This window comes from Ictalurus punctatus, chromosome 17, assembly GCF_001660625.3.
Source record: "Ictalurus punctatus breed USDA103 chromosome 17, Coco_2.0, whole genome shotgun sequence".
Classification (NCBI taxonomy): domain Eukaryota; kingdom Metazoa; phylum Chordata; class Actinopteri; order Siluriformes; family Ictaluridae; genus Ictalurus; species Ictalurus punctatus.
The window spans coordinates 6,455,161-6,466,761 of NC_030432.2; positions in this window are offsets into that span (position 1 = coordinate 6,455,161).

Here is an 11,601-nt window from a genome sequence, read left to right on the forward strand (position 1 = left end):
CAGAGGAGGAGTTGTTCTCATTTATAGCCTAGGCATCACACAAAAACCTCTTAATGAATTGAACTCTTAGAAGTTGAAGTGTAGTAGTTAGAGTGTAACACTGTAGCAATGTTTTGTAGCACGTGGCGGCGGGCGGGGCCGGCGACACACCCGCGGCTCGTAAATGGTGCACCGTACGGAAGAATTCCACCATCCAGCAAGTGAGGGGAGAGTATAAAAGGGTGATATTCCACTCGAAGAAAGAGAGCAGCATCTCCGAGCATGTGCGCGAATTTCTGGCGTGTTCTATGCAGTTTTGCCGACGCGTGCCTGTTTGCTAACTGCTGTTGTGTGTTTTTTCGGGTTTCAGGTGACTTCGATGCGAGTGACGGGTCCGCCCCGCCCCCTTGGCTGTAACCGTCAATGGCTGAGACCCTCACCGCCTGATCGCCCTTCAACCCCCCCCCCCACACACACACACACACGCACCCACACGCGCACCCCGTTCACCGATTGTCTTGAATAAATCCCCAATAACATTGAAACAGCCTCCTGTGTGTCTGTGCTCCGCCCACCGCTGGCTAAAATCCCTACACCCTGTAGATAATAATATAACAATATCAGATCAACGATTAGAATGTTGTACTCCCCTTAGAGCAACCAAACTAATTTAATTAATTTCTTCATCAAAATCAACAATCAATATATATATATATATATATATATACACACACACACACACACATATATGCTACCTCTGGGTCAAATTATTTGTAAATAAGGAATTAGTTTCCACTGTTATGCTGATGATACACAGTTGTATATTTCAGCGAAGCCAGAGGACGGACAGCAGCTTAATAAAGTTGAGGAATGTGTAAAGGACATTAGACCCTGGATGCTTATTAACTTCCTTTTACTTAATTCTAATAAAACAGAAGTACATGTACTAGGACCACGTGTAGCTAGAAGTAAGCTTTCTGATTACATAGAAACTCTGGATGGCCTTTGTGTTTCATCATGTGCAGCAGTAAAAGATCTTGGAGTGATTATTGACTTCAGTCAATCATTTGAAGTTCATGTAGGTAATATTACTAGAATAGCCTTCTTTCATCTCAGAAATATTGCTAAGATAAGAAATATGATGTCACTACACGATGCACAAAAATTAGTTCATGCTTTCATCACCTCTAGGCTGGAATATTTTAATGCTTTGTTGTCTGGATGTTCCAGTAGGAGCATAAACAAGGTCCAGTTAGTCCAGAATGCAGCTGAGTCCTTACTAGAACCAGAGGATATGACCACATCACCCCTATCTTATCGACGCTGCATTGGCTCCCAGTAAAATTTCGCATTGATTATAAAATACTACTATTGACCTATAAAGTAATGAATGGTCTCGCACCACTTTTGGTTTTTCATGATCCACCACGCTTACTTCGATCAAAAAGTGGTAATGGTAAATGGTCTGCACTTATATGGCGCTTTTGTGACCTTAGCGGTTCCGGAGCAATTTACACTGGTTGTCATTCACCCATTCACACACAACAATGGTAGCAGAGCTGCCATGCAAGGTGCTAACTTGCCATCGGGAGCAACTTGGGGTTCAGTGTCTTGCCCGAGGACACTTCAGCATGTGGAGTCATGTGGGCCAGGAATTCGAACCGCCAACCCTACAATTGGTGGACAACCCACTCTACCACCTGAGAGACAGCCACCCAAGCTATGCAAGCTATTTGTTGGTACCTCGAATAATGAAGGCTACAGCTGGGGGAAGAGCTTTCCCTTATAAAGCCCACAGTTATGGAACAGCCTTCCAATTAGTGTCCACAGTCACAGACACAGTCTCAGGCTGAAAACATATTTGTTTAGTCAAGCTTTATGTGAATATTTTTTTCTTAGGTATGGAGCAGATCTAGAGTGCTCATAGGCATGGAGTGTTGTGGTGAACTGGGATGTTTGGATGCTGTCACTCCCCCACTTTTGCACATTCACCCTGGTTTGTTGATGGTGGAGTGGCTGGCCGCCTTATGTCCTAGGGCACCCTCATGTCTGTGTAACCTACTGGAGTTCCCGTTTAGTTTTGCTGTCATAGCTAGTCTTGCCAGAGTCCCTGCTTGTACTCATGTAAAGTACATTGTCCTTAACCATTACGGGAACATAAACATACCTAATAATCTTTCCCTTTCTCTTTCTGTTGAGCTACACATGATACTCCTGAGATACCAACGATTCTGACCCCTTCTGCTCCCCGGACCTGCCTGATCCATCCTGATGCCCTGCTTCTGGTGGGAGTTCTCATCAATTAGAAGTGACATGCGGCTGCTGAGGATGGCCCCACATGGTGCAGCCTAAAGATCATTGAAATTACTGAGGATGGTACCACTTAAAAAACATAAAGATGACTTTGGACCTCAATTCATATGAACTGTTATGCTATGATGGCTAGGACTACAATTGCTATCATAGCTTTAGAACTGCAATTACCATAAACAATTTTGCACTCGAGTCTCCATCAGTGAACAATGGATAAGTTCAACAAAACAGACTTTTTGTAAAAACTGTAATTAAATTTGCTGGTTACACAATTGCCCTATTTGACCATGTAGTATTAGCACATTTATGGAAGGGATTTATTTATAAATCATACTATCCTGTGTAACCTACCAAAAATGAAGGGAATCTTCATGAAGTTCAATACTGTTATTCCTGTGTCACGATCTCTCCTATAGTCAGAGTTGCAGCCTGCAGTGCGTGTGGAGTACCAGAGGGCGTGCACGTGCACGAGCCAGGTGCGTGAGTGCTCAGCGAGTACACGCTCTACAAATGTCGACAATTTTGACATTGTTTACTGTGGACACGTGTGTTTGTTTTGTTTCTGTTCTGTCTCCTCCATATTTTGTCATTGGTTGTTGATTGAGGGTGTGTCTTCATTGTTTCCAACTGTCAGCACTTAATGCTGATTAAGTTCATGATAAATACCTCTCACTTCTCTGTATACATTATTAACAGTATTACAGTTAAATAGTAGATAGTTAATGTTACATACCTCGATAGATTTAGTTAGTTTAACGTTCGATTAGTTCACTTAGACCACACTGGTGTTTTCCGCTCCCAGTTCCCAGTCATAGGTTCATGTTTCTTGTTTTGTGTTTTGACCCCGTTTTCTGTGACCGCGACTTCGACTCCTGCATAGCCCTGTATATCTCTGTTTGCCGATCACCCTACCAACTGCCTGTTCTGACTACGCATCTGTTTCATGTTTTGCATTTGTCTGTCTGCCTCCTTTTATAAACGTCTTTACCTGCACCTGCTTCCATACTCAACTCCCTTACATCTCGGGATGTGACATCCTGTTAATGCCACATGGCAGCAGTTGTCCAGTGTTGGAAAAGACATTTTCCTGCCAAAATGCAATTTTGGTAATTTTAAGAGACTTCTCATGGGTCAAATTAATAGACTCACACGACCCATACAGAAATCTGATATTTATTACATATATGAAATAGTATAGTCTGAACAGTATAGTCATTATAGTCGTGTATATTTGGATATATGGTGATGTATGTGTGCACCTTATATGTCAAAATTATATGGCTTACCTATACACGTAAATATAGGGAAACAACATATATAGATTGCATATGGTGATTTTTGCAATGACTTTTTAACCAGCTGGTTCCAAGGTAATTTATATTTGATGTATTTAGACAATTCAGTCCCTCCTGGATTTTGCAATCGTAGAAATTAACACAAAATGATGGAAATGCTGCAATATTCTGAGGAACTTATAATTTTTCAAAATTACCACAGAATTTCTGCAGATATTGGCCAAGACGTGGCATGTGATGTAATTACAACATGCATTCAGCCAAAACCACCTTGGATTCATATGCATTGAACATGAGTACAGCTAAAAGGTCTCATTTACCAACAAAAGTCACTGTGAAAGACTGCGTAAAACTATTCATGCAATTGTGTTTTCACAAATTTTAGTTTTCCACAAAAAAAAACACAAAAAGCTCAGCACATTGCATCACAAATTTTGAAACAGCTGCAAAATCACGTTTTTTTGGCCTCAACAATTACACACACACAGACACACACACACACACACACACACACATATACTTCATTGACAGTGTTAACTGTGCCACAGTATACTTTGCACATTAAATTTGACAGCAAAATATGAAATTACACCACACCATTAACAGATCTATTACAACAAGACAACTTTAATTCATAATAATTTAAAGTCATAATAATGAATTCCATACAGCAGTCAATCATTTAACACAAAATAACTTAGGCAAGGTAGAGCTGTGAGACATATTATGAATTACATCATATGTGTGAACTATAGCAAACTTTTTGTAGTTTATAAACAAGTAGCGCAGTTTACAACATTCATTGTGTTTCTGTTATATTTCTTAGGTTGAGATCATAGATTGTAGGTTGAGATTCACCCTGGATCCAATGTATTTGTCACCACCAATGCTTGGAGGGCTGCGGTACATGATAACACTGCCACTAGAATGGCCAGAGTACTGCTAGTGGCTGTGTTTGATGAGGAGGTCCTTCTTAGAAACAATCTTCGAGGTAGACCATCAGTCTCACATTGGCTATTTTTTGGAAGAATCATGTACAGTGCTGTGAAAAAGTATTTTTCTTCTGTTTTTGTTTATATCTCATATGAAACAGTTTTAGATCCTCAAACAAAATACATCATAAACATAAATAAATGCAATCTGAGTAAAAACACACTACAGTTTATATATATATATATATATATATATATATATATATATATATATATATATATATATATATATATATACATATATATATATATACATATACATATACATACATACATACATACATATATATATATATATACATACATATATATATATATATATATATATATATATATATATATATATATATATATATATATATATATATATATATATATAAGCAAAAAAAAGTTTTATCACCAGTGTGAAAAAATAATTGCCCCCTTAAACTTAAAATCTTATTGCTGCAACCAAATACTTCTGATAACTGGAGATCAGTCTTTCACTTACTTCTAGGACTAGGATTTACTCATATGCTTTGGATCATTGTCTTGCTGCATAATCCAGAGGCACTTATGGACTGAAGACTGGACATTCTCCTTTTTCTGGCAGACAGCAGAATTCATGTTTCCCTCAATTATTGCAAGTTGCCCAGGCCCTGAAGCAGCAAAGCATCCCCACACCATCACGCTTCCACCACCATGCTTGACTGTAGGTATGATGTTGTTTTTGTGGAATTCTGGTTTGGTTTATGCCAGATGTAATGGGACCCCTGTCTTCTAAACAGTTCCACTTTCGACTCATCAATCCACAGAATATTCTCCCAAAATGTTTGAGGATCATCAAGGTATGTTTTGGCAAAATTCAGACAAGTCTTAATGTTCTTCTGGGTTAGCAGTGGTTTTCACCTTGCCACTCTTTCATGGATGCCATTTTTTGCCCAGTGTCTTTCTGATAGTGAAGTCAGTAACAGTGACCTTTATTGATGCAAGAGAGGTCTTTCGGTCCTTTGATGTTGTCCTTGGCTCTTTTGTGACTTGCTGGATGAGTAGTCGGGGGGGAGGGGGGGAAGGGGGGATGTTGCTCGGGTACCAGTCAGTCTACCCTGTGTTTCCAGTTCTCTTATTGGAATTATGCATTTGTTTTGACTTGATGTTATTAATGATTCATGTTGTTTATCAGTATGTTACTGACAGATTATTTCAATTTGTTAATCAACAAAAAGCTGGATTGATTTTTTTATTATTAGTTGTTAAGGAAGCGAGATTAAATACATTCCCATGGCAGGGTGTGTAGAGATGTCTCAGGGTTAAGTGACTTGAGGGAAGTTCAATAAAAGGTCATTCACGTCTTCTCCTAATGTGAGCTGTATGTGTGTTCCTCACCAGCTTTCGCAACACCTCACACATTTGAAGAGTATTATGCTTAATAGTTTCATGCATTTAAAAGATAAATAACTTTAAATTAAAAAGTATTTCTTAGTTGTGCATTTTTTTCTGCTAAACATTGGTTTTAAAATGACCAGCCCCTAATAAAATTTTAATTTGTAGAAGCCTCTTCTGGAGAGAATAACCGTACAAGTGTCTTCCTGTTATGTTTAACAAGATTGGAAAAATTTATAGAAGTTTATAGAAGTCGCCTCTCAAATTGTTTGTGGAAAATGATCTATAATGTTAATTTATATCATCATTTGCCCATTCTCTTGAAAAGTCCCAGTAATTCCTGAGTTAATTGTTTAATGTATCATAGTTTTTCTAACTGTACACAAAAAACCTGGTGCTGTGACACAGTTAGTTTTTGCACCTCATAGTGAGAATGACGCAATTCAGTTTTTTCCGAAGCCCAGTGCCATGGAAACAAAACATGCTGCATTCATCTGAACATAGTCATCAACACAAACAACAACACAAAATTAGGTAAAGCAATAAAAGTACCAAAATCCATTAACTACTAAGCAAAGAATAAGGTAATAACTTTTTCTCAGTTAAGAGTCTTGGTGACTGGACTTGTTATTAACTCTTGAATGAATGTCGCCATTGATGAGGAACTTTTTCAGTTCAACATGAGGGAAAAATCCCCTACTTAAATCACAATGTGTGACTCACACTGACATGATACTACAATTTAGGGATGTGAATCAAAGCGAAAGCATCAGAGTAAACATGTCAGGGTGACATTATAAGTTGTTGTCACATGAGTTCCCTTCTGATCGTTATGATCCAGTATGATTTAAATTAAGTACTTTTCAGAATGTGTACATTACTGTCCCCAAAGCAGTATCTCTTGTGCTTTTGTTTCTGCTAGCTTCTGATAGCCAACAATAGCTATGTTTGTTATTTCAAACTCCCTGACAGTCTTCACAGCTTGTAGATGGTGGTTCAGCAAGCTTACATTTCAATTCCATTATATCCATTTTAATTGTGCTATGGCCAACATACTTACATTGCTGCTAACGGTGTCGCATGAAAATAACAATGTTCAGTTACCGCCATTCATAGCACTTCAGATAAAACACTGTGCTTAATTCTGAAAAGAAGTCTTATATTCATTTAGCTTGGTAAAGTGTGTCACCAAAGTTGAAATTATTTAAGTGAGATAAGCAGTAACGTTTTATTCTTGAAAACCAACACTACAGAGTAAAGATTAAATTATTTAGTTTAATATCCATTTTGTAATGGTTAGCACTAATTAAATATTTCAGCACCTGGACATGGACTGAAATAAAGCTACAAATACATTTTCTGAATCTGGTTTGGTATTGATGAGCACAAAAAGTGGTCAGGAAAAAAAAAGTATTGCAGCATATAATCCTGTCAGATGACAGCAAACACACACACACACACACACACACACACACACATACACACACACACACACATATATACAAACAGGCACAGACACCACACAGAGCTCCAGGACAAAGATACAGCAAGATGGCCTTCAAAGTATTAGTTCCTCTGTCCGTGTTTATACTCACATATCTTTTGGCTGCCCCGGTCTTCACTTGTGAGAATTCAGGTGAGAATTCATACACTATCAGTACTTTATGTGCTAGCTTATGTGGAATCAGTAACTAAACATATGTAGCTTAACAATTGATTAAATTGTTAAATGGTACCAGGTCTCTATAGACATTATATGTTAATGCACAATTTAGCACATATCCTATGCAGAAGTGGAATAATTTGAAAAATTGACAGCACAACCATCCACACCCATATATGCCAGACAGTGTAACTGTGTAGGAATTTGTATTTAAGTGAAAATGTTAAATTATATTTAACACTGTCTATTACTGTTAGTTTTCAAGTTTAAATATTCTTAATTTTCTTTTGGAAGCAGCATAAATTCCAATATAAAGTGTGTGATTTTCCCAACTCTTCCTGTTTGCAGATATCCAGAAGTCCTACCCTATTTCACTACTTGTATACAACTCACATGTCAGCCCGATGAATTTGACTTTCAACACTGAGATTGCATACAGAGGGATCTTACTTGGTGCGATGAGGAAAATACAAGCAGTCGATAAAAATTTCACGTGAGTTATGGAGAACATGTAGTTTAGTTGCAAGAAAAACTCAGTTCATAATTGTTCATTGGCTTGAATACAGACACATCAGATATCAGTGATATGTTTGTTGTTGTTAAGAATAGGATATTGTGTCATGTATTTTACCATCTTAGAATTCAAGTCAGAATATTTTGTATTTTGTAAAGTATCCTTTGGTGTGAGACAATAAATTAAATATATTATTAGAAGTACTAAAACTATTAGTAGTGATATAAATGCATTGGGGGTAAATAAAGTTTATTTACTTCATTTCAATTAGTATTGATTTTCTGCTTAGATTCACCATAGTAGAAGATCCAAACTATGGTCCATTCCTTGTAAGTGTGAACGGAGCGGCAGGGAACCCTGCTGAACATACGTACTGGGAGCTTCTTGTCCAACCACAGAATGGGACTATAATAAGGCCTGATGTGGGTCAGTACTGATTCAGTATCATATCATATCTTTGAGATGCTAATACAAAGCGTATATACATGTATGTTATATATGCAAACATATAATCACCTAACTTCACTACTTTCAGGTGTTGGATGTTATATACCAAATCCGTATGATACAATTATCCTCAAGTTCACCACCTGGTAATCCAAAGAAGATCTAATGGTGCTGTAATCTTCAGTAGCTGGGGTCTCTTTTGAAACTGCCAGACAAAAAGTACTATACATTGTGGGAAATTCACTTAAATGAAATCAAAACAAAATGTTCTATGTTGTAAAATTATGTTGTAAAGTCTCTTGCTATATATACACCATTAAAAAGCTTCATGTATGTTTTTTTGTCTTCATTGCACAAGTTCTTATGAAATATCTTTGGGAAATTCTTTACTGTTACGAATCGAGACTCGATGCGGAAGCAATTGCAGATGAATGTCTTTACTTACAACCAGAACTTAAACAGGGATCGCGGTTTAAACTGGAAAAGCTATAATCGAGGAACTAAACATGAGACTAGGTTCAAAGCATGAAACAAACACATGGCACGAAAACACGACCGCTTAGCATCAAGGTAGCTCACATATCCTTGGTGTCTATACATTTAATACTGCGCGAAGTACGCAGCAACACGAGGGGCTTAAGTAACACACATAATCAAACCTGAACGTAAACAGCTGAAACAATTCATATACACCCTCGAAAACCAAACAAATGACTATACAAGGAGGAGACAGAACAGAAACCAAACAAGTGCACGTGTCCGTTCTAAACATAGTCACCATCGTCCATGTGCATTCACCACGCCCTCCGGCTCTCCGTGCACGTTGCACGCCGCAGCGCCATCTGCAGGGGAGAGCGTGACATTTACCTTATGGAAACAGTATTGTACAAGCTATTTTTGATGTATTTTACAAAAATAAGTTTTACATACAAAAAAAAGTTTACATACGCTTAATTCTTAATACTGTGTGTTGTTACCTGGAGGATCAACGACTGTTGTTATGTTCTGTGATAGTTGTTCATGAGTCTCTTGTTTGTCCTGAGCAGTTAAACTGCCCACTGTTCTTCAGAAAAATCTCCAGGTCCTGCACTTTCTTTGCTTTCCAGCATCTTCTGCATATTTGACCCCTTTCCAACAGTGACTATATGATGTTAAGATCTATCATTTCACAGGACAATTGAGGGGCTTGTACACGACTATTACAAAAGGTGCAGACATTAATTGATTCTTAAGAAGGCAACATGATACATTAAGAGCCAGTGGGATGTAACCTTTTGATTAATATGAGTATAGAGGCCAATAAGAAAAGGAAAGCAATTAACGACAAACCGGTACCGGGTAAAAGAAGTGAACGTGTAAGAGGAATGAGAAGAAAAAGGAAAGAAACTGGAGTGGTGAAAGGTGTGGAGGCTAAGCAGAGCAAAGAAAAGCAAGAGGAGAAAAAGAAAATGAGAAGGTGAGTGGAAAAGAAAAAGGAGGCAAAGCAAAGCAAAAGGTGGGGCTGGAAAGAGGAAACTGGAAGAGGTCATAGGACAACAGGAGAGAGAGGAAACAGGTGACGGGAGAAGGAACAGACAGTGCTTCATTTGCAGACCCATGCTGTGTTCGGGCTGGTGTGGATGCTGGTGCGAGTAAAGCTCTTGTGTGCTGTACTTTTGACCACTGACTACAGAAGCATTCTGGTCTGGTCTGAAGAGTGTTGTCCAGTCCAAGTATTTCTACTGCTGTAGGTAACTAGAGCCCATCTGACACCCATTAGTCTACCCCCCAATACTATGTAAAGTGCTTTGAGTCTAGAAAAGCGTTATATAAATGTAACTCTAACTAACTAACACTTTATTTTAGTCCATGTAATCCCAAAACCACAGAAATATCCAGCACCGATATAACAGATTTGTTTTAGAATAAAACAATATATGTACATTAGGGGATGCACGGTGGCTTAGTGGTTGGCACGTTCACCTCACACCTCCAGGGTCAGGGTTTTGAGTCCCGCCGGAACCATGTGTGTGCGGAGTTTGCATGTTCTCCCTGTGTTGCGTTTCCTCCGGGTACTCCGGTTTCCTCCCCCAGTCCAAAGACATGCATGGTAGGCTGATTGGCTTGTCTAAAGTGTCCGTAGTTGTATGAATGGGTGTGTGAATGCGTATGTGATTGTGCCCTGCGATGGACTGGCACCCTGTCCAAGGTGTACCCTGCCTTGTGCCCAGTGCTCCCTGGGATAGGCTCCAAGTTCCCGTGACCCTGAAAAGTGGTAGAAGGTGGATGGATGGATGTACATTAGGATATTTGTTCATATATTCTATCAAGTTTTATGACAAACTAATGAATATTTCACTGCAGGCATGGATCCATGGAAATACTAAATAGCTAGTTAGCTTGCTAAAAAAGCTTGCTTATTTAAACTTTATAATACGTTCACAAAACAGCTTATCAATTGGCTATATAAATATTACATTTACAATTATAGGTATAGTCATTAGTCACCAGCTCAAAAAAAACGTTTTGGACATAACAGCACCGCATCTCAACATGTCTTGCACTGCTTCAAGGAGATACTCAGTACTCACAAAACAATTGCGCAAACTCTGAGATTTCCATACATGCTTAACTTCAGGGCAGATACTGCCACCTACTGGCGAAAATATATACACTTGAGGCTTAAAGTGTACATATACCTTGAGTAGATATTTATTCTGTTTTTTTAACAACTCCAAACAATTCATGTTGACATGCATTTCTTTTTGACAAGTCAAAAATCAAAAGTATTTTTAAAACAGTTGTTCAGAATTCCAGTGGGTCAAAAGTTTACATAAACAAAAATCTAAACAGTCTGGAAGAGTCCAAAATTGATGTATTGACTTTTAGAAGCTGTTGATTAGCCGATGGTCATAATTAGGAGTTAACTGGCTGTTAAAAGGCCTATCTTTACAGCCAATGTCTTTTAAGCATCAAGTACCAGATATGTACTTCCACCATTAAGAGCATCATATATGGCCATGCCCTAAAAGTCTGTCATGCCAGAGTAAAGTTTGC